The sequence below is a fragment of the Apodemus sylvaticus genome, chromosome 2, assembly GCF_947179515.1.
Source record: "Apodemus sylvaticus chromosome 2, mApoSyl1.1, whole genome shotgun sequence".
NCBI lineage: Eukaryota > Metazoa > Chordata > Mammalia > Rodentia > Muridae > Apodemus > Apodemus sylvaticus.
In genome coordinates, this window is record NC_067473.1 from 76,533,549 (window position 1) to 76,556,378 (window position 22,830).

Consider the following 22,830-nt stretch of genomic DNA (forward strand, 5'->3'; position numbering starts at 1 on the left):
ATTTAATTAGCGCTGGCTTACAGGTTCAGAGGAGCCAAGAATTCTATATCTTGGTCAGAAGGCAGCCAGGAGGAGGGTCTCATTTCACACTGGGTGGAGCTTGAGCATGGAAGCCTTCAAAGCCCGCCTACACAGCGACCACTTCCCCCAACAAGGCCACACCTCCTCCAGTAAGGCCACACCTCCTAATAGTACCACTTCCCATGGGCCAAGTGTACTCAAACTACCACATGGTGTGAACTTGAACTTTTAGCATTTAGAATCACAGGCAAGTGCCACTGTATCTGATTAATTGTAGCTTCTTTCTTCTTTGAATTGTTTTTTTCTCTCTGGCCCATGGCTCTAACAGTAGACACTGGCAAGGTTGCTTGTGGCTCTGCCCAGCGCTATGAGGTCAGGTTCTGAAGTGTTGGGAAGATCATCTGTACTTGTAATCCCAGTACTTGGCACACAGAAAGAGTGATTGCAGTGTGCGGTCCTGGCCGGCCTTGCCTGCATGAGCTCCAGCAAACACTAAAGTCTGAAGTCACGTGCTGGGTAGGCAGGGCTTAGCAGGCACTCTGAATCTTAGCTATGTGGTGTTTTGTTTTCCAGAAAATGAATTTCACTCACTCAAACAAAGATTTGAAGGTAAACAAAAACAAAACTCAAAAACAACCGATAGTTGCATGTATTATAGTTTGGGTGCAATTTTAGGTCATTAAATAGCAAAGATTCAGGACTCAGAGATACGAACAAGTCCAAGATAAGACATTGCATTTTGCTAAGTTTTGTTCAGGACATCAGTGTAGCTATGGAATACAGGCATGGACTTTTCTAGGAGGATCCTGGATGGTCCCAGATTCAAAGAATTCACTCAAATCGCTGAGTTTTTCTTTTTTTTTTGTCCTTAGATTTATTTACTTTGTTTTGTGAGTGTTTTCGCTGCTTGTATGTATATGCACCACGTGGGTGCCAGGGCAGCAGAGGGCGGTGATCTGGAGTTAAAGGCAGTTGTGAGCTGTGGTATGGGTGCTGGATGCCAGGTCCTTCGCAAGGGCAAAAAGTGCTCTTAACACTGAGCCATCTATCTTCCCAGTCTGCACCATGAGGTTTCCCATGCACACAGGTGAGTACGATCCAGCCCAAATGATCTTTAGGAACCGGGCATATCTTTGTCAGACCCTCATAGCTTTCTCCTCACCGTTCATGAAAATACATTTTTTAAAAAAGTTACGGAGATTTTAAAAACATTGTTATAGCAAACAGTCACATGCCCTCCCTCCATCGAGATCCTGCTGTTAGCATCTAGTCATGCTTGTCTGTTACTGACCTCCCTCATCTTGATTCCTCATGGCTGGATAGGGAGAAAGACCCGCTAACTAGGTGGCCTTCCCCACGTTCCGGTAGGAGGCTGGCAGTGGCGGGTGGGGGTGGGGGGCGGCGGCGGGCGCGCAGGGCGGGGCGGGGCGCTGCGTGCGCTGGACGCGGGGCTGCGCTCCTCGCGTGCGCTCCTGGGCGCTCGCCGCCGCCACCGCCACCGCGCCTTGAGTCAGCAAACTCCGCCGTGCTCCGGGCCGGGCGTCCAGGACCGCGCGCGTGAGTAAGCTGAGCCTTGGGGAGCGAGCCGGGTGGCGGATAGCGGGCGCCGCGCCTGCCCGGGCACCTGCTCAGCCGGGCTGGGGACGCCGGAGACTCTGGCGTGAATAGGTTCTTCCCCCCCACCCCCGCGGCCCCCACTTCTTTCTGAATACAAGGCCAGGCACCTTTGAGTTTAGAGGCTGGGAGGGTTTTTGGTTTTGGCTTTTTTTTTTTCTTTTTTTTTTTTTTTCCTTCATGGGATTGTGGGATTGATGGAAAAGGCCGAGGAGGAAACCCACGCTGATGATCGGTTTGCTGAGATAGGGAAGCAACAGCCTGTTTATCGGATCTGGGCAGATCACACTTTGCTAAAATTACAAGGATTGTTAAGGGGATGGTCACGGGATGGCTGCTTCCGCAAAGCACAGGCGCGTGGAGAGCGATGGATTGATTAGGAATTGAGAACACTGATCTCAATTTACGTGATCTCCATCAACCCTTTTAGTTTGCGACAAGGGAAAACCAAGGTCTGAAAGGGTGGAGCAGCATACACCCGGTGGGAGGGGTGTATGAAAATCCCTCTGGGAATGGGCTTGTGGGAGTGGCCGGAAGGGGGCTGGGGACATTAGGGCCGGCTGGGGACATTAGGGGACTCCTTCAACCCTTGGCCAATCCCTGGGGGGCTCTTCTTGGGGGAGGAGAAGAAGGAGTAGGTTAAGTGTTCTGTAACAGTTCCTCAAGTGAGATTGAGGAGTCTGCATGGCTTCGATTGGTTCCTTTCCCTAAAGCAAGGATACAGCCAAACAGTCTTTCGGGTCTTAGTTCCGTGCCTTCCTCCCTTCTGATCCTGATCATATTATTAGCATATTATTTTACCACTGAGCTGCACAGCCTCCGTTTATTTTTTTATTTTATATAGCTGTCTTCAGACACAACAGAAGAGGGCATCACACCCCATTAAGATGGTTGTGAGCCACCATGTGGTTGCTGGGATTTGAACTCAGAACCTCTGGAAGAGCAGTCAGTGTTCTTAACCGCTGGGCCATCTCTCCAGCCAGCCCGTTTGTTTTTAAAGGAGTGGTAGAGTTGAGATTGACTGACATACTGTTTGGAATAGCGATATAAATGTAGATATATTTAGAAGTGACTTATGTGGAGATGTTCAAGACCTCTTTAGCAGCTTCGTCTAGTTAACCAGACCATCCATCCCGGGTTTTGTCAGCGCATTCATAGTTACAGAAACGGGTCTGACTGGCACTCCCCTCTGGGATGTGTGCCCGTGGTGGTGGTGGTGGGGTGGGGTTGCAGCCTTTTGGTCTGCATGCTTCTCTCTCCACTGCTCTGGACCGTGTTACCCACTTCCTCTACTTCACTTCTGGGAAGACCTTCCGAGATTGGCATCTTGAAATAAGTGCCCTCATTCTTCCTGTGTTAGAGTTTCCTTTATCACACAGCCCTCGGCTACTCTAAAGCATTCTTGCCCCCTCCCCTCTTTCAGCCTAGGCAAGGCACTACTTTCATTTTGAGTTAAACCAGTGGGGAACTAGTTTCTTTTTCCTCTTTTGGTATCAGAGCTGGGATGTCACAGCTACTGGAGAACTGCAGAGAACTGCCTGAGAATAGGATCCAGCCTATAAAAGCAGGGCCTTGGCTGAAGTAATGGTGGCTGAGTCCCCTAGACTTTAGGGCGGTTATCACCAAAGGACTTTTTATTTATTTTTTATTTTTTTATTCTTTTAGTAATGCAATAGGTATGAGTTAACATGCAAGTTCTCTGTGCCGTGTTCCAGCTAGAAGCTATGCAGGAAGGACTATGCGTTAGCCACAACTTCTGGTTTCAGATCCTTCTGAGGTGAAATCTTGGTGCCCTTGTTGCTTCTTAAGTTATTGCTAGCAGGTCAGGTCGGGCATGATGGTGCCTATCTGTAATCTGGACACTTGGGAGGTGGCAGCAAGAGGATCAGGGGTTTGAGGCCATCCTTATGAGTCTTTGTCTCAAAATGACTAAACAGTGTTCTGGAACTCAAGATGTGGATTAGGCTGACCTTGAACTAAGAGATCTCCAGCCTCTGCCTCCCAAGGGCTGAGATTAAAGGTGTTACCAAGACAGGCCTGAAACCAGCCCGGAGACACGACACGTGAAAATTTCCCTCAAAAGTAATTAATTAATAATAGCAATAGTGTCAGATATGGTGGCTATTATCTGACACTATTATTATTACTAATTTAATTAATTACTTTTGAGGGACATTCTCATGTGGCCCAGGGCTGGCTTCGGGCACAACCCTCGATCCTTCTGCACCTACTTTCCAAGTGCTGGGATCACAGGTCTGTGCCCGCCACCCGATGATTCAAAGGGGATTTTTCTAGCCGAGCGATGGTGACACTTGATTTTAATCCCAGCACTTAAGAGGTAGGAGGATCTGTGAGTTCAAAGTTAGTTGGGTCTGTAAAACTAGCTCAGGAGAGCCAGGGCTATGCAGAGAAGCCCTTTCTCAAAAACTGAGGAAGACGGGGGAGGTGGGGGACTAGGGGGGGTAGGGGTGGGAGGGTGGACTGAGGGTAGGGCCATGGTGGAGCACTTGGCTGGTATGGGTGAGGACCTGGATTTCATCCCCAGATTGCAAAGTCAATTAGAGCTCTATGTGGTAGAGTCACTAAATCATATGACAAACTATAAAGCCAGTTTTATTATTTTCCTCAGCTAACAGCTGGGGAAACTAAGGCACGAGGTATTTATGCTTCTCCAAACTCAGTTCACAGTTTTAATCAGCAAGCAAATGTCCTTTCTATAAAAGTACTTGTGCATGCCCTTTTAAGCTTTATTTAGTATTGTACTCTGTATATGTGCACATGCGGGTGATTGCTGGGGTGCAAACATGTGGGTACTTGCTGGGATGCACACGTGTGTGCTGGCTGGTGTGCACACGTGGGTGCTGGCTGGTATGCACATGTGGGTGCTAGCTCGACTGCATATATGTATGCTAGGGATTGAGCTCATGCTGTCCAGTTTGGGAGCATACATTTTACTTCTTGCTGGCCCTGAATCTATTCTTTTTGTGTCTTCTATTCTTTATTATACTTTTACTATTTATTTATTTTTGTGTGTATACATTCATATATGGGTTTGCACGTGTCCCCACACATAAGTGGAAATCAGAGAGCAACTTTGGGAGTCATTTCTCTCCTTCCTTCCTGTGGGTCCTGGAGACTGAATTCAGGCCTCCAGGCTTGGCGCAGACACCGTTACCACTGGGGCTTCTCACCGGTTTCCTTGCTCCCGAATCCTTGTTGTTTAATTTGATGTAGCTGAGACTGGCCTTGAACTGCTGATCATCCTATTCCCACCTCGAAGTGCTGGGATTATAGTTGTGTGCCACCTTGCTCATCTCCTGAATCCTTTAAGAAGAGAAGCAAGGTATTTTCTTTTGTTTTGTTTTGTTTTGTTGATAATTATACAAGGTGAGTTTTCTTTTGATAAAATTGTTAAATACCAAGTTAACGATTCATCAATAACTGAGACACATATATGTACCAAGAATTCAACTTCTCACACAGTTCTGTCCTCATTAGCAGTCCTGCTGCCCAAGAAGCAGGCTCTTCTAGTCTTGATAGGTGCTGTTTTTGGAATCAAGTTGAATATTTGTACTAGATTTGATTAATGTCAACACTGACACTGAATCAGTTTGCTGTGCATGGCTGTTGCTTGTCCCCCAAGGGATGGAGGATTTGTCCCCAGTGTGAACCCATAACAGGTTGTAAAACTTGTAAGAGGTGGGGTCCAGTGGGAACTCCTGAAGTTACTGGGGGCTCTGCCCTTAAAAGGGATCGAAGAATGTTCTCCCAGGACCGTGAGTTAACTCTCCTGCGGGAAAGTTGTTCTAAAAACCTGAGGCTGACCTCTGTACTGCTCTTTGACGTTCTGTCTGTCATGTGATGTCTTCATTTTGTGCGCGCTCTGTCCACCTCCAGGCCTTTAGCGTAGCATGCCGATATTCCCATCATGCACTTGTGGTGCTGCACACAAAATACACCTCTTTAAGTTGTGAAGGTACCCAGTTGTAAGTGTTAAGTCACAGATTGGATTAACTTCCAATGGAAAGAAAGGGAGTCTGGAAAGGTAGCAAGGGGCTGAGGGGAGGTGAGGGAGGCCTCTAAGGACAAAGGCGGCCTTGGCCGGGGCCAGTCCTTGTGTCCAAGGAGTGTGATGGAGCTTTCTGATTTCCTTCCAGGGATATTTTATGCTTGTTAGGCACGATGAGACAGATGTTTTATAAAGGCAATGAGGACAGCTATTCACGCTGCCCAAGCACTTTGATTTATGTTATTTAATCCTGTGAAGTAGGAATTGTTATTGTCAGTGGTTCAGAGAGATGCGATGACTTGAACAAATGAAGAGAGAATTTGCATCCCATGCTTTCTCCTGGAATATTCCCATCGCCACGTTTGCCTTCAGAGACAGGATGGTATTCAGATCGCATCCTTCAGGGGTCAGGGGCAGCAGAGAACCTAGGCTTTGTCCCCAGTACCCACATTGGGTGTTATTGAATGATTTGTAATTCCAGTTCCAGGTGTGTAGTTCTGGCCTGCACATTTGTTCTGTGTGGAATCTGCAAATTCCCACCCCCACCAAACCAAAAAACACTACTGCTACCACTGCTGCGGCCACTACTGCCACCACCACCTCTATCACCACCACCACCACCTCCTCCTCCTCCACCCCCTACTCACATACAAATAAAGTTTATCCAGCATAGCGGCATATGCTTGAAATCTCGCACTTTCTGAAGCAGGAAGATCTTGAGTTTGGGGTCAGGTTGGGCCACATATGTAGACATGATTACAAAACAAGGCAAAGGGAAGGAAGGTTGAGGCAACACCGATTTGGGTCTCTCCAGCGGAGGTCAGTAGTGATGGAGAATTTGTAGCAGGTCACTGCTAGCTTTGAAGGACTTTGTCACCGATTTTTCAGGATTCACAGTGCTTCATTCTTCCCTTTGTGCTTTGATTGTTAGGAGACCCCTAAAGTTGGTAGTAGCAACGGGAGCATATGTAAGACACCCCAGGCTGCTGAGACAGCTGCTTGGGACCTGCCATTCAAGCACACAGTCCCTGTCTCCCATGGGCTTCAAGGCTCCTAGGTTCCCTTCTCTGTGCCTCTTCCTGGAATCTTTGTGTTTCATGTGGCTGGCCCGGCGCTGGCCACACCGATGGCCGGGCGCTGGCCACACTGATTTCTGATTCAGTGCTCACTGTGCTCTTGTGCACTTGTTCTTCTCAGTGTGTGCTTTGATTCCAGGTCCTTCCACCGCCCTCTGCTTCTCGGTGCTTCGTTCTGGCCTGATCCTCTGCTTCTCTTAGATCCTTCCAGTGTGTCCTTCTTTCTACACTGGCTCTCTAGATCTGTGCTTTTCAAACTGTAAGGGTCCATGATTCACCAATGATACCCAGACTCAAATACTATGTAAACACAAAGAGTGTTTTATTCTGCCGAAGTCCGGCATGCTGGGGTCTCCCCATTACCAAGGTAGAGAGACAAACAAGTGAGCTTGCAGGCCTAATTTAAAGCACTTTAGTGGAATCTCAGGATAGGTGGGCTTTGCCTTTCTCTATCTCTAGGCATTCCAGAACCATTACCAGGGCATGGTGGCTGGAAACTTGCTGAAGAACCCTGGAGTAGGTGGGCTTTGTCTTACTTTATCTCTAAGGACATTCCATTACTGGAGGGTGGGGCTGGCTGGAAACTGCCCATCCACTGTCCGGGTGGTGGGGCAGTTTCTGACTGGCTGCCTGATGCCAGGGTTTTAAGACCTTGTCTCCTTAGCTGCTAATTTGAAGCATGTCACAGAATCAGACTAGCCTTCTCAAAACATTAAAAATATTTAAATATTATTTATTTAGTTGCGCGCGCGCGCGCGCGTGTGTGTGTGTGTGTGTGTGTGTGTGTGTGTGTATGTGTGTGTGTCTGTTACCTGTGTGTGTATGTGTGTGTTGCCTATGTGTGTATGTGTGTTGCCTGTGTGTGTGCGTGTATACCATGGCATGCAGGTGAGGTCAAAGGACAGCTTGTTGAAGTTGAGGTTGGCTGTATCTGGACATTTTGCTTCTTTGTGGGTCCCTTTTTTTCTTTTACCCTTCTTCATCCTTCTTCTTCTCTTTAGCCTCACCCCAACACTAGGTCGGAAAGAAAAAAGGATAGAAAAGGGGGCAACGATATTGTTAGACTATTTCCTGCTGATTAGGGGCATTGAGTTTCCTAGAGCAAGTTTGATCTTCTGTCAGAATATCTAATTTCTTCTCATCTCTTTGTTATGACTACTTAACAAACTGCAACAAACTGCACCCAACACCAGTGGGCCAACCACCTCCTTCTAGTGGGGCTCTAGAATTAATAGAATTAATAGATCTGAAAAGTCACCAGAATTCCAAATGTCACACACTTGCAAAAACTGTCTGCAGCTGGCAAAATCACATCCCTGCTGGAGCACGAGGCAAATCATAGTCAGCTGCTGTGGACAATCTGAAGCAGCCCCATATCCCACACCTGGGGTTAAAACGAAAACACAGCCTTACTGCATGTCTGTGTGTTTAAAGTTGGCTCTCTTCTTTCAGTTTGTAGGTCTCAGAGATTGAATTCAGGTCTTTGGGCTTGGTGGCAAGTGACGTTACCTGCTATGCTATCTCGTTGGCCCTCTCAGACGTTTTATCTGTAAGAATCATGGGAGAAGAAGCAGATTTTTGGGCCTCAGGGCTTAGTAGGCCTGTGGTGAAACCTGGGAGTCTATTTCTCATTCTCTGAGGCTGTACAAGTGAGGTTTGTACAAATCATTGTTAAGCCAGAGACTGCCTTCTGTGTAGGAGATGGAATTCAGAGTCTCCTAGAGCATGCTGGGCATTGAGCTATACCTTCAGTTCTCAATTCTGAGTTCATTTGTTTCACAAACTTAACCCCTTCCTCACTGATGAGAAATCTAATTCTATTCTAAGGTTTGTCTGTCTGTTGAACCTCCTAGGTTAAAAGAGAAGCCACCTGTGTAGCTCCATGTCCCTCCTGAATTCCAGCACCTTTGTTCTGTAGCTGTGGATACCACTCAGTTCTTCTTTCATTTCTTTTGTTTTTGTTTTAGCTTTATTTCTTTATGTAAAGGCATATAGTAGTTTGAATGAGAGCAATTTGTAGAGGCTCATATTTTGAATGCTTGGTCTCCAGTTGGTAGAACTGTTTGGGAAGGATTCGGAGGTGTGGCCTAGTTGGGGGAGGAGTGTCTCTGGAGGTGGGTTTGGAGGTTTCTAAAGATTCCCATGATTCCCAATGCTTTCTCTCTGTGATTGTGGATCACAATCTGCTATTCTTTTGCTCAGCCATAAGCTAAATTAAGTGCTTTTCTTTTAAAGATTTATTTTCTATGTGAATAGGTATTTTGTCTGCATGTATATCTGTCTACCACATGTGTGCCTGTTTCCTTTGGAGGCCAGAAGAAGGGGTTGGATCCCCTGGAACTGGAGTTACAGACAGTTATGAACCACCACATGGGTGCTGGTAATTGAACCTGGGTCTGTTGGGTGAGTAACAGATGCTCTTACCCACTGAACCATCTCTTAGGCCCCTAAATACTTTCTTTTATACATTGCCCCACTCTATAAAAAAGTAAGGAAGAGATGGCATGTATTCCATGTTATGTGTGTATATGCATGTGTGCCATGGTAGGCAAGGGTTATTTATGGTCAGAGGACAACCGTGGGCGTTCTCTCCTTCCTTCTACATGTGCATCTCAGAGACTGAATTCAGGCTATTGAACATTCTGACATGCCATTTATCAAGTTCTTTTATCTGCTGAGTCACATTGCCATCCCCTTCCCTCTTCTGTGAGAACCAGCTTATACGGGTAATGCATGGAGTAGAACACAGGGCTTCATGGGGAACTAGTATTCCTTGAAGTCACAGACACAGACATACCAGGAGTTCTGCATGGCGCTATGATTCAATTGTGACTTCTTCCTGGCAGAACAGGTAGTGGAATGACATTGGAGGAGATGGGGGAGGCAGGCTGACCCTGCTGCGTGCGAGGCTGGGCTCAGAGGGAATATCTAACTTGCAACCTTTTATTGGTTTGCCTGGGAGTGATCAGGTTCTTGGAAGCCAAGCTTCATCTGTCCTCAGCCTGGGCCATGTTCCCATGGGCTGGGAAGTCAGGGATATGATTTGAATCAGGGCGCTGGGTCATTGCTGGCTTCATGATCAGTTCATTTCTCTGATGGTTGAGCAACTTTGGAAGACTGAAAAACTGTGACCTGTGTTTTGAGAACTTGGCAGAGCTGAGTCTACAGACATATCAGATGCCCTTGGTTTACTTCAGTGTTTCTGGCAAAAATGAAGTTAGGAATAATAACCTTAGTGTTTCACCTCCTTCTAGAAGGACTTTATGTGTATCTTAGACTTCTTCATCTAGGCCAGGCCTTGGATGTCTGAGAGTTAAGTGATGTGACTCTCAAAGCCGATGGCCATGATATACGCTTCACACTGCCATGTGAACCTCAGAACATATAACTGAAAGCATATGTCCCCTAAACATTAGCAGATACAGAGGATATTTTAAGGAGACTGATTATAAAGGACCACGTGACTGGTGGTGGGAGCTGGCACCGGGAGTGCCAGGTACTAGCCTCCATATTCTCTCCACAGATCTTTACAGCAGATCCATGAAGGGCACAGTTGGCTCGATTTAACAGGTAAGGAAACTGAGGCACAGAGATTCTAAACGATTTCCCTTGGCCAAGGGCAGGGTGTGAATGGACAGCCCATCAGTGAACAGCTTCACTCACCATTCCTGTGCCCTTGGCTGAGCGTAGAAACGCCTTGCTCACTCACCGCGTGCTCGCTGTGTCACCAGGCAGACCTCCCTTCTGGCTTGTCACCTCTTCACATTTGGAGCAGTATTCTGTTGGGCCCTTTGTGTTTCATCTTTCTTGGTGCCACACGCCACGGAAACTCCACCCAGCACCAGTTTTTGGCTCCTGTAGCCAGTGTCAAAGGTGGCGATCACCCCGTGTGTTGCAATACTTCTGTTTTTTGTTTCCATTGTGTGGTTTTGATGCAGTGACTCTGTCTGGAGCCCAGGATGTCCTAGATCTCACTCTGTTATCCAAGCTGCCCTGGAGTTTGAGGAAACCTTCCCTGGTTTTCCAAGGGCTATTACCCAGCGTGATCATCACACCCAGCCCCACCTCTCCCTTTCCAAGGAGATGTATCAGTTTCAAGGCAGAACATTTAGCTGTGGATTTTTCTGTAATCCTTGAACCCGTATCATACCTTCCTAATCATGGCTCCAAACAGGGACCTTAGATGTCCTGCGTTGTGCTAGCTCGCTCTTGAGCTGGGTCTTCTCTCTAACTCCAGAGCAGAGGCCCCCTTTGCAGCTTCCTTATCCTGCCTGTGACACCAGCCTTCTTCCAGTCGCTGGTCTGTGAGTCACGTGACTCTTCTTTTCCATCCTGCCCTCCGTCCAAGTTCTTCCTGTTACTCTGGTCTTTTTTGCCTTTTGTAAAGGTTTTTATTTTTATTAATTCTTTGGAATTTATACAATGTATTTTGATTCAATTCACCCCCAGCTCCTCCCAGATGCACCTCTACCTCCTTGTCCCCAGTCGTCTTTGTTTTTTAGAGTGGTTTTAGGCTCACAGAAAACCTGAGCAGAAGTCATAGAGAAAGTAGAACTTGAATTTGCAGTGAAGTATTATAACGTGTCTGTATGGACTGAAGCTACGTGTTAATGTTGTGTTAGATATTGTAAGACTCAAAACTGGACACTCCTGGCACTTGATCAGGAATTCACGGTCATCCTTGCCTGTGTGGTGAGTTTGCAACCAGCCTGGTCCCAAACTCAAAGACCCAGAAAACCATCTGGGAGCCAGTTATAGAGGAGGGTGCCTGCAGGTGCCTGCAGGATATATAAGGACATAATTGAATTTGGGTATGGGGGTGTCAGAGCTGGGGCCTCTGCCTTGTAACACGATAAACCCCCAGGATCTTAGGATCTCTTTTATCCTGAAATGCCCAACCTAGGCCTTGTGATATTTTCCTTGCAATATTCTACCAGCAGAGGCCTCTGCTCCAAGGAACTGTGCCCTCGCATCCACCCCGAACATTGCTGCTTTAAGAAATATTTAGTGTCTGTGTATGTGCATGTGTGTGCCATAGGTTAGAACATTGTAGACTCTTGTCTCCTGAGTGCTGGGATTGACTATGTGTCCTGCCACAAGGTTCCTGCCTTTTCTTGGAATAATCCTCTGTCTCTGTTCGTTCTTCCTCCTTCTGTGGCCCTGCCACCAGCTCTGTGCCTTTTGGGACACTAGACTTTGTTTCACAACTGGCCTGTTTTCATCTCTACCTTAGCATCTTTAGGACATGGACTAGGCAGTGTCACCTGCCCAGAGCAAACCTCAGTCATTACCCTGTGGTTGACTGGTCCTCTAGTTATCCTTGTTTTTGTTCTTTTTCTTTTTCTTTGGTTTTTTTTTTTTTTTTTTTTTTTTTTTTTTTTTGGTTTTTCGAGACAGGGTTCCTCTGTGTAGTCCTGGCTGTTCTGGAACTCACTCTGTAGACCAGGAACTCAGAAATCCGCCTGCCTCTGCCTCTGCGCTACCACTGCCCGGCACCTCTAGTTAACCTCGAGGACCATCCATAGCCAATGACTTTGACCAGGCGTCACATGCGTCACTGCTTCTCCGAGGCTGAGGATGTCACATTCAGCTGCTGGCTTTTCCGGGTTTATAGATGGACAGAACGTGGCCTACCTCTTACCCTGACACATACAAATACTTGGTAATAACCCAGTGTTTGGGTTGGCATTTTCCGTTCCTCGCTGTCTTTTATACCTTCCTGCCCCTTCTCTTCCCCTCTCCCTGTTCCCTCCCTCCTGCCCCCATCGAGATCTTCCAAGCCCTGGGGTTCTTGGTCTGTACCACTGTGCCTTACTTTATTTATTCTGAAGGTCAAGGGCAGGCACCCTGTTAGTTGGAGGTTCCCATGTGGTAAGGATGAGGCATTTTCTGAGTCCATCTGGCCATTCATTGATCCTGGCTTCTTCATTTACCAGTCCAATACCCAGTTCCTTAGTTTAAAATTCGTGGTATTAATGATATGTAACTTGAGCGGCTGTCTGGGAATCCAACAGGTGAGTTCATGTTACAGGCTTCAAACAGTGTCTAATAATAATAAGTTATGTTTGATTGCTTGTAAAATTGTATTATTTACATATTTATTGTGTTTGGTATTGAACCTAGGGCCTTGACATTCCAAGCAAGTGTTCTGTCACTGAGCTGCACCCTCAGCCCAGCCTTTTCTTTCTTTACTTTTTTTCCCATCCATTTTTGTGACAGGGTCTAGATGTGTAGACCAGGCTGGCCTTCAGCTTGAACTGAGCGCCTTTCCTCGCTCAGGTTACACCGTATCTGACTCACGCTTTCTTTTCCTTCTCTTTCCCCTCCCTCCAGCTCCTCACCCTCTTTGTCTTGTCTATTTTCTTTCTTCCTTTCTTTCTTAAGGTAGAAAAGGTTAATTAAAAATTTATTTGATACTTACCTGGCATGGGAGATACCTTGATCACAAAGGTGGTTTTTCCAGGGCGAGGCTTATCCATTGCACCCTGACCTCTGTGATTTCCCCAAATGCGGGGAAAACTCGACTGCATAATTTGTGGTAGTGGGGGACTGTGTTCGTGCTCTCCCCTGGGGGGGGGGATTATTTGATGTGATTTGTGTGGGTGTTTTGCCTACATGTAGGCCTGGATATATGCCTGGGCATCACATGGACGCTGTGTTCACCAAGGCTAGAAAAAGGCACCGGATCCCCTGGAACTGGAGTTACAGGCCATTATGAGTCAGCAAGTGGATGTGGATGCTGGGAACTGAACAAGGGTCCTCTAAAAGAGCAGCCAGTGCTCTTAACTCCTGGGCTACTTCTTCACCCCACCTCCGTTTTGTTTGGAAATAGGGTTTCTAAGTAGCCCTGGCTGTCCTTGAACTCCCAGAGTTCCTGCCCCTGCTTCCCAAGTGCTGGGATTAAAGACATGGAATTGTAATGCTCAGCTGGCTACCTGCCTATCTGCTTGCCTGCCCACTTGTCTTCCTTCCTTCCTTCCTTCTTTTTTTTTTTTTTTTTATTTTGGATACAGAGTCCTTTGTAACCTAGGCTGCCTGTGATTTCTACTCTTCCTGTTTCTACCTCTGGAATAGTAGGATTCTGGATATGGAATGGTCCCCATTCGTGTGCTGGGGACCAAACTGGGGGCTTCTCACTATCAGGAGGTACTGCCCATTGACATTCGTCTTTAGTCACCCACTTTTCTCTTTTTAAAAGATGTCTTGTTAGTGTACGTTAACTGCATGATGAAAGGACTCACTTTGTAATGTATTTTGATCATAGTCTTCCCCGTGACCCTCTTTTTTTTTTTTTTTTTTTTTTTTTGTTTTGGTTTTTTGAGTCGGGGTTTCACTGTGTAGTCCTGGCTGTCCTGGAACTCACTCTGTAGACCAGGCTGGCCTCGAACTCAGAAATCCGCCTGCCTCTGCCTCCCAAGTGCTGGGATTACAGGCGTGTGCCACCACTGCCCGGCCCCCGTGACCCTCTTATCTTCTCCTGCTGATCTCCTTTCTCTTTCCAAACTATTCTCTCGTCTGCTTTGACGGGTTATGGACAGGGACATGAGTGAGGGTTATTTACAGAACCGTGAGCACCTTACCACTGGCTTAGAGCGTCAAGAACAATGTCTCTCCTTCCTCCATTGTCTGAGCTAGTATTCTATTGCTGTGAAGAGACAGCATGGCCACCATTGGGGCTTGCTAACAGTTTCAGAGAGACAGAGACAGAAACAAGAGACACTGGGCCTGGCCTGGGCTTTTGAAACCTCAAAACCTACACTCAATGACACATCTTCCCGAAGGCCACACCTCCTAATCTTTCCAAATGGTTTTTTTTTTGTTTGTTTGTTTGTTTGTTTAAGATTTATTTCATTTACCTGAGTACATTACAGCTGTCTTCAGACACACTAGAACAGGGTATTAGATCCCCATTACAGATGGTTGTGAACCACCATGTGGTTGCTGGGAATTGAACTCAGGACCTCTAGAGGAACAGTCAGTGCTCTTAACCTCTGAACCAACTCTCCAGCTCCCCAAACAGTTCTTTGACTAGAGACAAAGCATGCACACATCTGAGCCTATAAGGGCCGTTCTCACCTGAACCACCATATCCATCAATCACTGACTGCATCTAAATTCTCAGGGAAAGATAGGAACTCATGAGCCTGCTCCTTTTATCAGTGGCAAAATGTTAGCATTGTTCCTATGTCTCCGCTCATCCTCCACAGTGCAGTGGAGTCAAGATCATGGAGACAGTGAAAGCAGTGTGTTCTTTCAGACATTATCTGTGGATGGTGTTGGGGAAATGGCTTTTTTCTTCACACGATGAAAGGTGCCTTAGGGTTGGTTATACTGCTCTGAACAGACACCATGACCAAGGTAAGTCTTATAAAGGACAACATTTACTTGGGGCTGGCTTACAGGTTCAGAGGTTCAGTCCAGTATCATCAAGGTGGGAGCATGGCAGCGTCCAGGCAGGCCTGGAGTGGCAGGAGCTGAGAGTTCTACATCTCCAGACAAAGGAAGCCAGGAGCAGACAGTCTTCCAGGCTGCTGGGAGGAGGGTCTCAAAGCCCACACCCACAGCACACACTTTCTTTAACAAAGCCACACCTCCTCATAGAGCCTCTCCTTGGGCCAGGCACACTCAAACCACCACAAAGGGTTAACCATGCTGGAGGGAGGCGAGCTGGCATGGGAGGCAGCTGTTCTTACATCCACCTTTCCATCTCCGGTGGCTGGGCTCTTCAGAAACTTGATGATGCAGAAATGGAATTTTCTGGAACTCTTTCAGTCAGGTTTAATGCACCCAGTATTTATTGAGTACTGACTCTCTGCCAGGCACTGTGCTAAGCGAATGCTGGGTTTTAAAGCATAAATGGTTTGGACAAGGCCTCTGCCCTCTGGGGACTTTTGAGATGACAGATAATAAACACAGAAATAAATTAATGGTTAAAACAGTGCCAACTGCAATAAAGATAAAGTTCAACAAAGTGGGGCATTGCCTCTCTGAGGAGGTGGAGAGACGTACTCGAAGGATGAGAAGGCGCCATTGCGGTGAACGGGGTAAGGGGGTGAGATGAAGGAATGTCAAGGGAAGGGTTTTGGTAGGAAGGTTGAGGACTAATATGGGTGGTGGAAATGGTGTGGGGTGTGTGCAGAAAGTTAAAGAGGTAGGCATAGTTGAGGACCTCCCAGGGGTGTGACTTATAGGGCTAACACAGATGAGATCTACTCTGGAATGGGGCATTCACAGATTTCCTGTCGTAGGTACACTAGAGAGACATGGGTGCGTGGGTGGGACTGTCGAGGTGTGTGGCTTTGGGTATTTGTGGTTTAGATGTCTTCTACCTTAGAGTCGCTGCCCCAGAGTCTACTGCTTGTGTGTGTGGTGAGAGAGGCAGTGTAGATCTTTCGCCATAGGACAGATAAGGCTTGTGCAAACCTGCCTGAATGACCATTTAAATGCTGAGTGAACAGGAGTGGTTTGTCTCCAGATGTGTCTGGGAGCACATTAGGGTGAGGCTACAGCTCATAAGCTACAGCTTATGACCATGGTGGGCGTGCTTCAGTTGGGGAAGTGCCTCCATGAGATCCAGCTGTGGGGCATTTTCTCAATTAGTGATCAAGGGGGGAGGGCTCCTTGTGGGTGGTACCAACTTTGGGCTGGTAGTCTTGGGTTCTATAAGAGAGCAGGCTGAGCAAGCCAGGGGAAGCAAGCCAGTAAGTAACATCCCTCCATGGCCTCTGCATCAGCTCCTGCATCCTGACCTGCTTGAGTTCCAGTCCTGACTTCCTTTGGTGGTGAACAGCAGTGTGGAACTTTGGCTGAATAAACCCTTTCCTCCTCAACTTGCTTCTTGGTCATGATGTTTGTGCAGGAATAGAAACCCTGACTAAGACAGTGGGCCTCTATTGTTCATGGCTGGCCTCTCTCTAAGAGACTCAAAGGGAAATGGTCTTGTACATTTATGAAATAAAATTCATTACTTAAAAACAAAAACACACAGCCCAGCAAACCCCAGAGTGGACAAAACCCAACAACCAGGAAACTGTAATTCCCGTTATTTGTTAAGGATCAGTTAATAGAAAAAAACCCTGCAAGTTAGCTAAGACAAGAACAAGCACTCTGAAGAAGATAGTTGAGAACCACACTCAACTATCAACAGGTGCAGGCCTGTTGGGCTGGCACTAGAAAGGTTGAGACAGGAGGATCAAGAGTTCAAGGCTGCCAGGCAGTGGTGGCGCATGCCTAAAGTCCCAGCACTTGGGAGGCAGAGGTAGGTGGATTTCTGAGTTCGAGGCCAACCTGGTCTACAGAGTGAGTTCCAGGACTGCCAGGACTACAGAGAAACCCTGACTCGAAAAAAACCAAAACCAACCAACCAAACAAACAAACAAAAAAAGAGTTCAAGGCCATCCTGAGTACCGCAAACTAAAGTGGTTAAAGGATCCAAACCCAAACAACTCATGCAAAAGGAATTAGTGGATCCTAAGTACACTGAAGGGGCTTAGCCTTACACATGCTTAAAAAAACACACACAAAAAACTTTACCTCAGAAAACAAACAAAACAGTCCAGTTAACTCTCACTTGAGTAGAGCTGGCAGGCCGGCTCAGCAGGTGCTGCCACCAAGCCTGATGGCCTGGCTCAGTTTTCCACAGGATGGAAGGAGAGCGCCGACTCCCATGCGTTGTCTTCTGACCTCCACACGAAAGCCACAGATAAATGTGATTAAAGCAAGGCACTTACGCAGACTCTTTTACTTCCCTGGAAAAACATGTGGGAACTGATCGCATTAGGAAAGACTTGGAAAACAGCTCGCTCAACTGAGAACTCTGCAGAAGGTACAGATCTGTCAGAGTTAATAGTTCACCTGACCCTATGAACCCAGACATTCCTCTTGTAGATAGTTGTTTCCCAGATGTACTCAGGGGGGTATTCATTCAGCACAGTTGATAACAGTGCCAGTGTGTGGCTGTCAGTGAAATGAGTAAGGAAACATCTTCATGGTGGAGTAGTATGCAGGTGCAAAACCAGGCAACTTGGCTTTTCTTCTGGATAGCTGGGTGCAGGCTACATTGTTAGTCTTGGGTTTTTTTTTTTTTTTTTTTTTTTTTTTTTGGTTTGGTTTTTTTCGAGACAGGGTTTCTCTGTATAGCCCTGGCTGTCCTGGAACTCACATCTGTAGACCAGGCTGCCCTCAACTCAGAAATCTGCCTGCCTCTGCCTCCCAGAGTGCTGGGATTACAGGCATGCGCCACCACCGCCCGGCTGTTAAGTCTTAAGAATGAGGCTTATGAAGATGTGTGAGTTGGTACCATTGCCGGAAAGGAGGGGCATTAACTAGAGGTGTATATACTTGCATATGAACAGAGTGTCTGGAGGGCTGGGGGAGGGGGAGTTTTCATTTTGTCCTTGTATTCTTCACTTTTCCAAATGTGTTAAAAATATTTTTGTTATTAAAAAAAGATATCTGTGGGAACTGGAGAGATGGCTCAGGGATTAAGAGCACTTGCAGCTCTTGCAGAGGACCGGGGGTCAGTTACAAACACTCACATGGTGGCTCCTAGCAGTCCATAACTCCAGTTCCAGGGGATCTGATGCCCTCTGACCTCTGAAGGTATTAGACTTGCACGTGATGCCCAGGCGTTCATGGAGGCAAAACACTTGTACATTAAAGAAATAAAGCTTTGTAGAGTCTGCCTTAAAAAGTGTGTGTGTGTGTGTGTGTGTACGTATATAACAAGCATGTGCATGCATGTATGTGTAAGTGTGGAGGAGAGAGGTATCAGGTCCCCCTTGAATCTGGAGTTAAAAGCAGTTATGAGTTGCTCTACATGGGCGCTGGAACTGAAGTGGGGTCCTCAGCTAGAGCAGTGTGGGCTTCTACTGCTGAGCCATCTCACCAAATGTGTTAAACCAGGAACCTGTGAAAAACAAAGCAAAGAATGTTGGGATGGAGATGGAACGTGGGATCCACCGTTGGATTGTCTCCAGGGTCCAGCATGTCTCCTGTGGTACAGCTTTCACTGCTGAGGGGGACCAAGGCTTCAACCTGGTTAGTCCGGGGACACGGGACATAATCAGAGGCTATAGGTGGATCATGTGATCACCCATTCAGGGGCTGTGGGCAGGTCATGTGATCACCTAGGTAGGGTCTGGCACAGCTGAGGGTATTAGTTCCATGCCTGTCAGTGGACCACTCTATTCAAATTCAGCTTTTACTTTGTTTAAGAAGCCCCGCCTGGAGCCCACTCTTCAATAATGAGTTTCTGCTCCTTCCGCCTCTTCAACAAGTGCTGCAGTGACAGACTTGACCACCATGTCAGGGTCTGTCTTCACACAGTGCCTCTCTGGCCTCTGGGGAATGAGAAGGACATTTTTCCCAGTGTTGTGGTTACTTGTAAGTCACCCACGCTCCTGTAAGTAACCTATCATTTATGTTCCTGTAGGGTAACTGTGGGTTAGGAAAAAAAAATCACAGGTAGATGATTTTCATTCCTGAAATGTATGAATTAGTCACTTATAGGATGTGCCTATGTTAAGGAACTTAACCCTCTCTCTCTCACTCTCCCCCCCCCCCCCTTCCTGTTTTTCTTTTTTGAGACAGGGTCTCTCTGTATAGCTCTGGCTGGCTTGGAACTTGCTATGTAGACCCAGGCTGGCCTCGAACTCACAGAGATCCATTTGTTAGACAAAAGAACTGGACTTTTAAAAAATATACATATTATTATTGTGTGAGTGTGAATATACTGTGTGCATGGGCCAGGATGGGGGAAAACCTGGACATAAAAACAATTACAGCAAAGTAAAACCAGGATCCAGCAGTGTAAATCTAAATCCCGCCACTTAGAACTGGCATCTTTGAGGCTTTGATCCTTTGGTCTCCAAAGAGCCCGGGCAGCCCTGCCTCTCCAGCTTTGCCATCCACAGCACCCAAATCCTGTCTTTTAGGCCACCTCCATCTGAAACTCTTCTAGGTGAGTGTTTTATGGTCCTGGTATCTCCAATATCCTGTGATCTCCATGGCAACTAGAGACTGACCTTCATCAATAGCTCCTCAGACCCTCACTTGTGCTCTGACCCTGCCACGAGATGCCAAGCCTCAGATGCTCTCCTCTCAGAAGCCTCATACCTTCAAAACTAGTAATACACACAGAACACTCTAACCTTGCCAAGTTGAACTCAAGGTGTAGTCAGTCTTCCTTGGACCACAGCCATATCAGCTTTGGTGTGTTGACCTTGGGAAATACTTTCTTGTTCAGTGATGCTGAGTTCTTGTTAGCAGTAGCTGATTCTTCAGTCAGTCCTAGCCTGATCAGCACCAGTCACAGTCCATCATGTGGGTCACAGTAGCAGGAGCCCAAGGAACAAGTCACAGGACGTGTGTGCAGGGGTCTGAGGATAACTTCCCGATGTAGTTTTTCTCCGATGGTCAGGGATTGAACTCAAGCTATCAGGCTTTTGCAGCAAGTGCTCGTATCTGCTGAGCCATCTTGCTGATCCTACTCTGGGTTATCCAGATAAGTCCTTGAAAGCTGCCCAGCTGACTATGGACAGTGGGAGAAGTGACCTCAGGCCTGGTGGTGCCCTGTGGACCCTTTGATGTTTAGCTTGGAGAGCCCCATGTCCAACTGTGACTACCAAAAGTGTAATAAGCAGTCTCTGCTGTTGAAAGTCACTTAATTGGGTGAGATTGGTCTGTTTCTCATTTTTAGTCTCCCTTAGAGGACTAATTAGAACACCGCTCAGCATATGGTACCTAATTTTTATTTCCTTTTTAAAGATGTATACATTTTTATTATTATTTTTTCTTTTTTTATTTTATTTTTTATATTTTTTGTTTACATTCCAAATGATTTCCCCTTTCCTGGTTCCCCCCTCCCCATATGTCCCATAAGTCTTCTTCTCTTCACCCATTCTCCAATTACCTCCCTCCTTTTTCTCTGTCCTGGTACTCCCCTACAATGCTGGATCAAGTCTTTCCCAGATCAGGGCCCTCTCCTTCCTACTTCCTGGGAGTCATTTGTTATGCTAATTGTGTCTTGGGTATTCAGAGCTTCTGGGCTAATTAATATCCACGTATCAGAGATTACATTCCATGTGTATTCTTTTGTGATTGGGTTACCTCACTTAGGATGATATTTTCCAGTTCCAACCATTTGCCTACAAGTTTCATGAATTCATTGTTTTTAATTGCTGAGTTGTATTCCATTGTGTAAATGTACCACATTTTCTGTAAGATGTATACATTTTTGTTGTGTGATGTGTATGTTTGTTTGCCTGCATGTATGTCTGTATACTATTTCGGACGGTAAAGAAGCGTATTTGATGTCATCCGAATCATTGACCTCTTTCACCCTGCTCACCTTTGCCTGAGGCACTCTCTGTGTTGGGGGGCGGGGGGGGGGGGATTTGGTTTTTCTCACTTTGCCTGATTGTTTCACGGTGGAGAAAGGCCTCAGAGGCTCTGCAGGGGTGTGAAAAGAGCAACAGGACGGCTAGCACACGGTTTAAACCATTAGGCACCAGACAAAAGAAACCGGAGTGCCTTTAGGTTGTTTTTGCCTAATCATTCCTGTAACAAGCCACACCCCCTGCCTGTCTCCGCCTTCTTCCTCTTCTCAAGGCTCAGGCGGGTTAGCTGTGTAAGAACAAAATACCCTGGGATGTCCAGTGTGTCATCAGAACTGATGAGCAAACAAAGCCACAGCCCCTAAGAACTCCTGAGAGGTAGACATACATTTTTATGTTTTTTTTTTTTTTTGCAAATGCTATTCCGTTTTCCTTCATTAGAAGGTTGGTTTGTTTCCTAGGCTGTGTTTTCAAAGTTCATCCTGTGAGCAGGTAGGTGCCTTAGCTTGCTGAGTGTGTTTGATTTGTGTTTGAGTGGCTGTGTGGTGATTCTGAGAGGCTTGTTTAAAATACATTGGTCTGAAACCCTTGGGCAGCCTCCTTGCCGTGTTGACCAGTTGTGAGGGAGTGCTGAGATTTAATTATGATTTTAAAAAAGATTTATTTGATTTTAATTATTTGTGTGGGTGTGCATAAATGAGTGAAGGTGTCCTTGGAGGAGCTTTGGAATTGGAACTACAGGTACTTGTGAGCTACTGGTGTGGGCACTGGGAACTGAACTCAGGTCTTTCGGAAGAGCATCAAGTGCCCTTAACCACTGAGCCATCCCTGTCTCCCTCCCTCCCTCCCTCCCTCCTTCCCTCCCTCCCTTCCTTCCTCTCTCCTTTTTCTTTTTAATGATTTGTTTTCTGTGTGTGTGTGTGTGTGTGTGTGTGTGTGTGTGTAAGAGACAGAGACAGAGAGAGACACACACAGAGACAGACAGAGAATGCCTATGGCCTGGTGACAGCTTCCTCTGCCTTGAAGCTGGAGTTCTAGGCGGGTGTAAGCCACTGGGCATGTGTTCTGGGAACCCAATTCAGATCCTGGCAGATAAAAGCGGGTTTTTTTTTTTCTTTTTTGTTCTGAAGTTTTCCCTTAATTGTAGCTGCTTTCACTTTCATTGCCTAGTGTCAGAGGCGAAGCACTGGGACTGCATTGGCTCTGCGGGAAGCATTTTAAGAAGGAGGACCCCAGGGAAGAGAATATCAGATTAAAGCAGCAGGCAGAGCAGCCCAAGATCCAGAACCCACATACAGCGTGAGAAGGGCACTGCACACAGAAGCGTTAGCTGGGTTCCGAGGAGCGATTAACTGTGTGTAAGTTCAGAGTGAGCTGTGGTGTGTGCTCATGGGAATGCCAGTGTCCAGGAGTCTAGCCTGAAGCCAGGCGGTGGTTTACACTTGTAACCCCAGAACCAGGAGCCAGAGGCAGGAGGAGTGTGGCGTGTTTGAGGCCAGCCTAGGCTACATAGCAAATTCCAGGATAGCCAGAGCTACATGCAGTAGATGTGTAGGTCTGCATGTGTGAGTTTCTGAGGAGGCCAGACTCTAGGAGCTGAGCTACAGGTGGTTGTCGGGAGTCAGCCAGTGTGGGCACTGTTGGTGCTCCTACCCGCCGCCCCCCCCCCCCCCAGATGTCTCTCCTGCCCCTTTTGTAACTTCTGAAAAGCACAAAACTCTTGATAATATTTTAATTCCAAGGTAGCTAGTAGGCATAACAAATCAGATGAATT

At 46.8% G+C, this 22,830-nt stretch overlaps 1 protein-coding gene and 1 non-coding gene across 9 annotated transcripts in view; both read left to right on the forward strand.

Annotated features, from left to right (window-relative positions):
* Positions 1 to 1,458: 1,458 nt before the first annotated feature.
* Snx10 (sorting nexin 10) overlaps positions 1,459 to 22,830 on the forward strand; it is a 62,798-nt gene continuing 41,426 nt past the window's right edge. Inside the window, exons 1-3 of one of the 8 annotated variants that reach the window (XM_052173733.1) lie at positions 1,459 to 1,578; positions 8,977 to 9,123; positions 10,244 to 10,290. The gene's annotated coding sequence lies outside the window, so the exon portion shown is untranslated. The other 7 variants (XM_052173732.1, XM_052173734.1, XM_052173735.1 and 4 more) reach the window with 7 other exon arrangements.
* Positions 13,134 to 13,290, forward strand: LOC127679516 (U1 spliceosomal RNA). Its single transcript, XR_007976818.1, has one exon. It is a non-coding gene; the product is annotated as a U1 spliceosomal RNA (small nuclear RNA).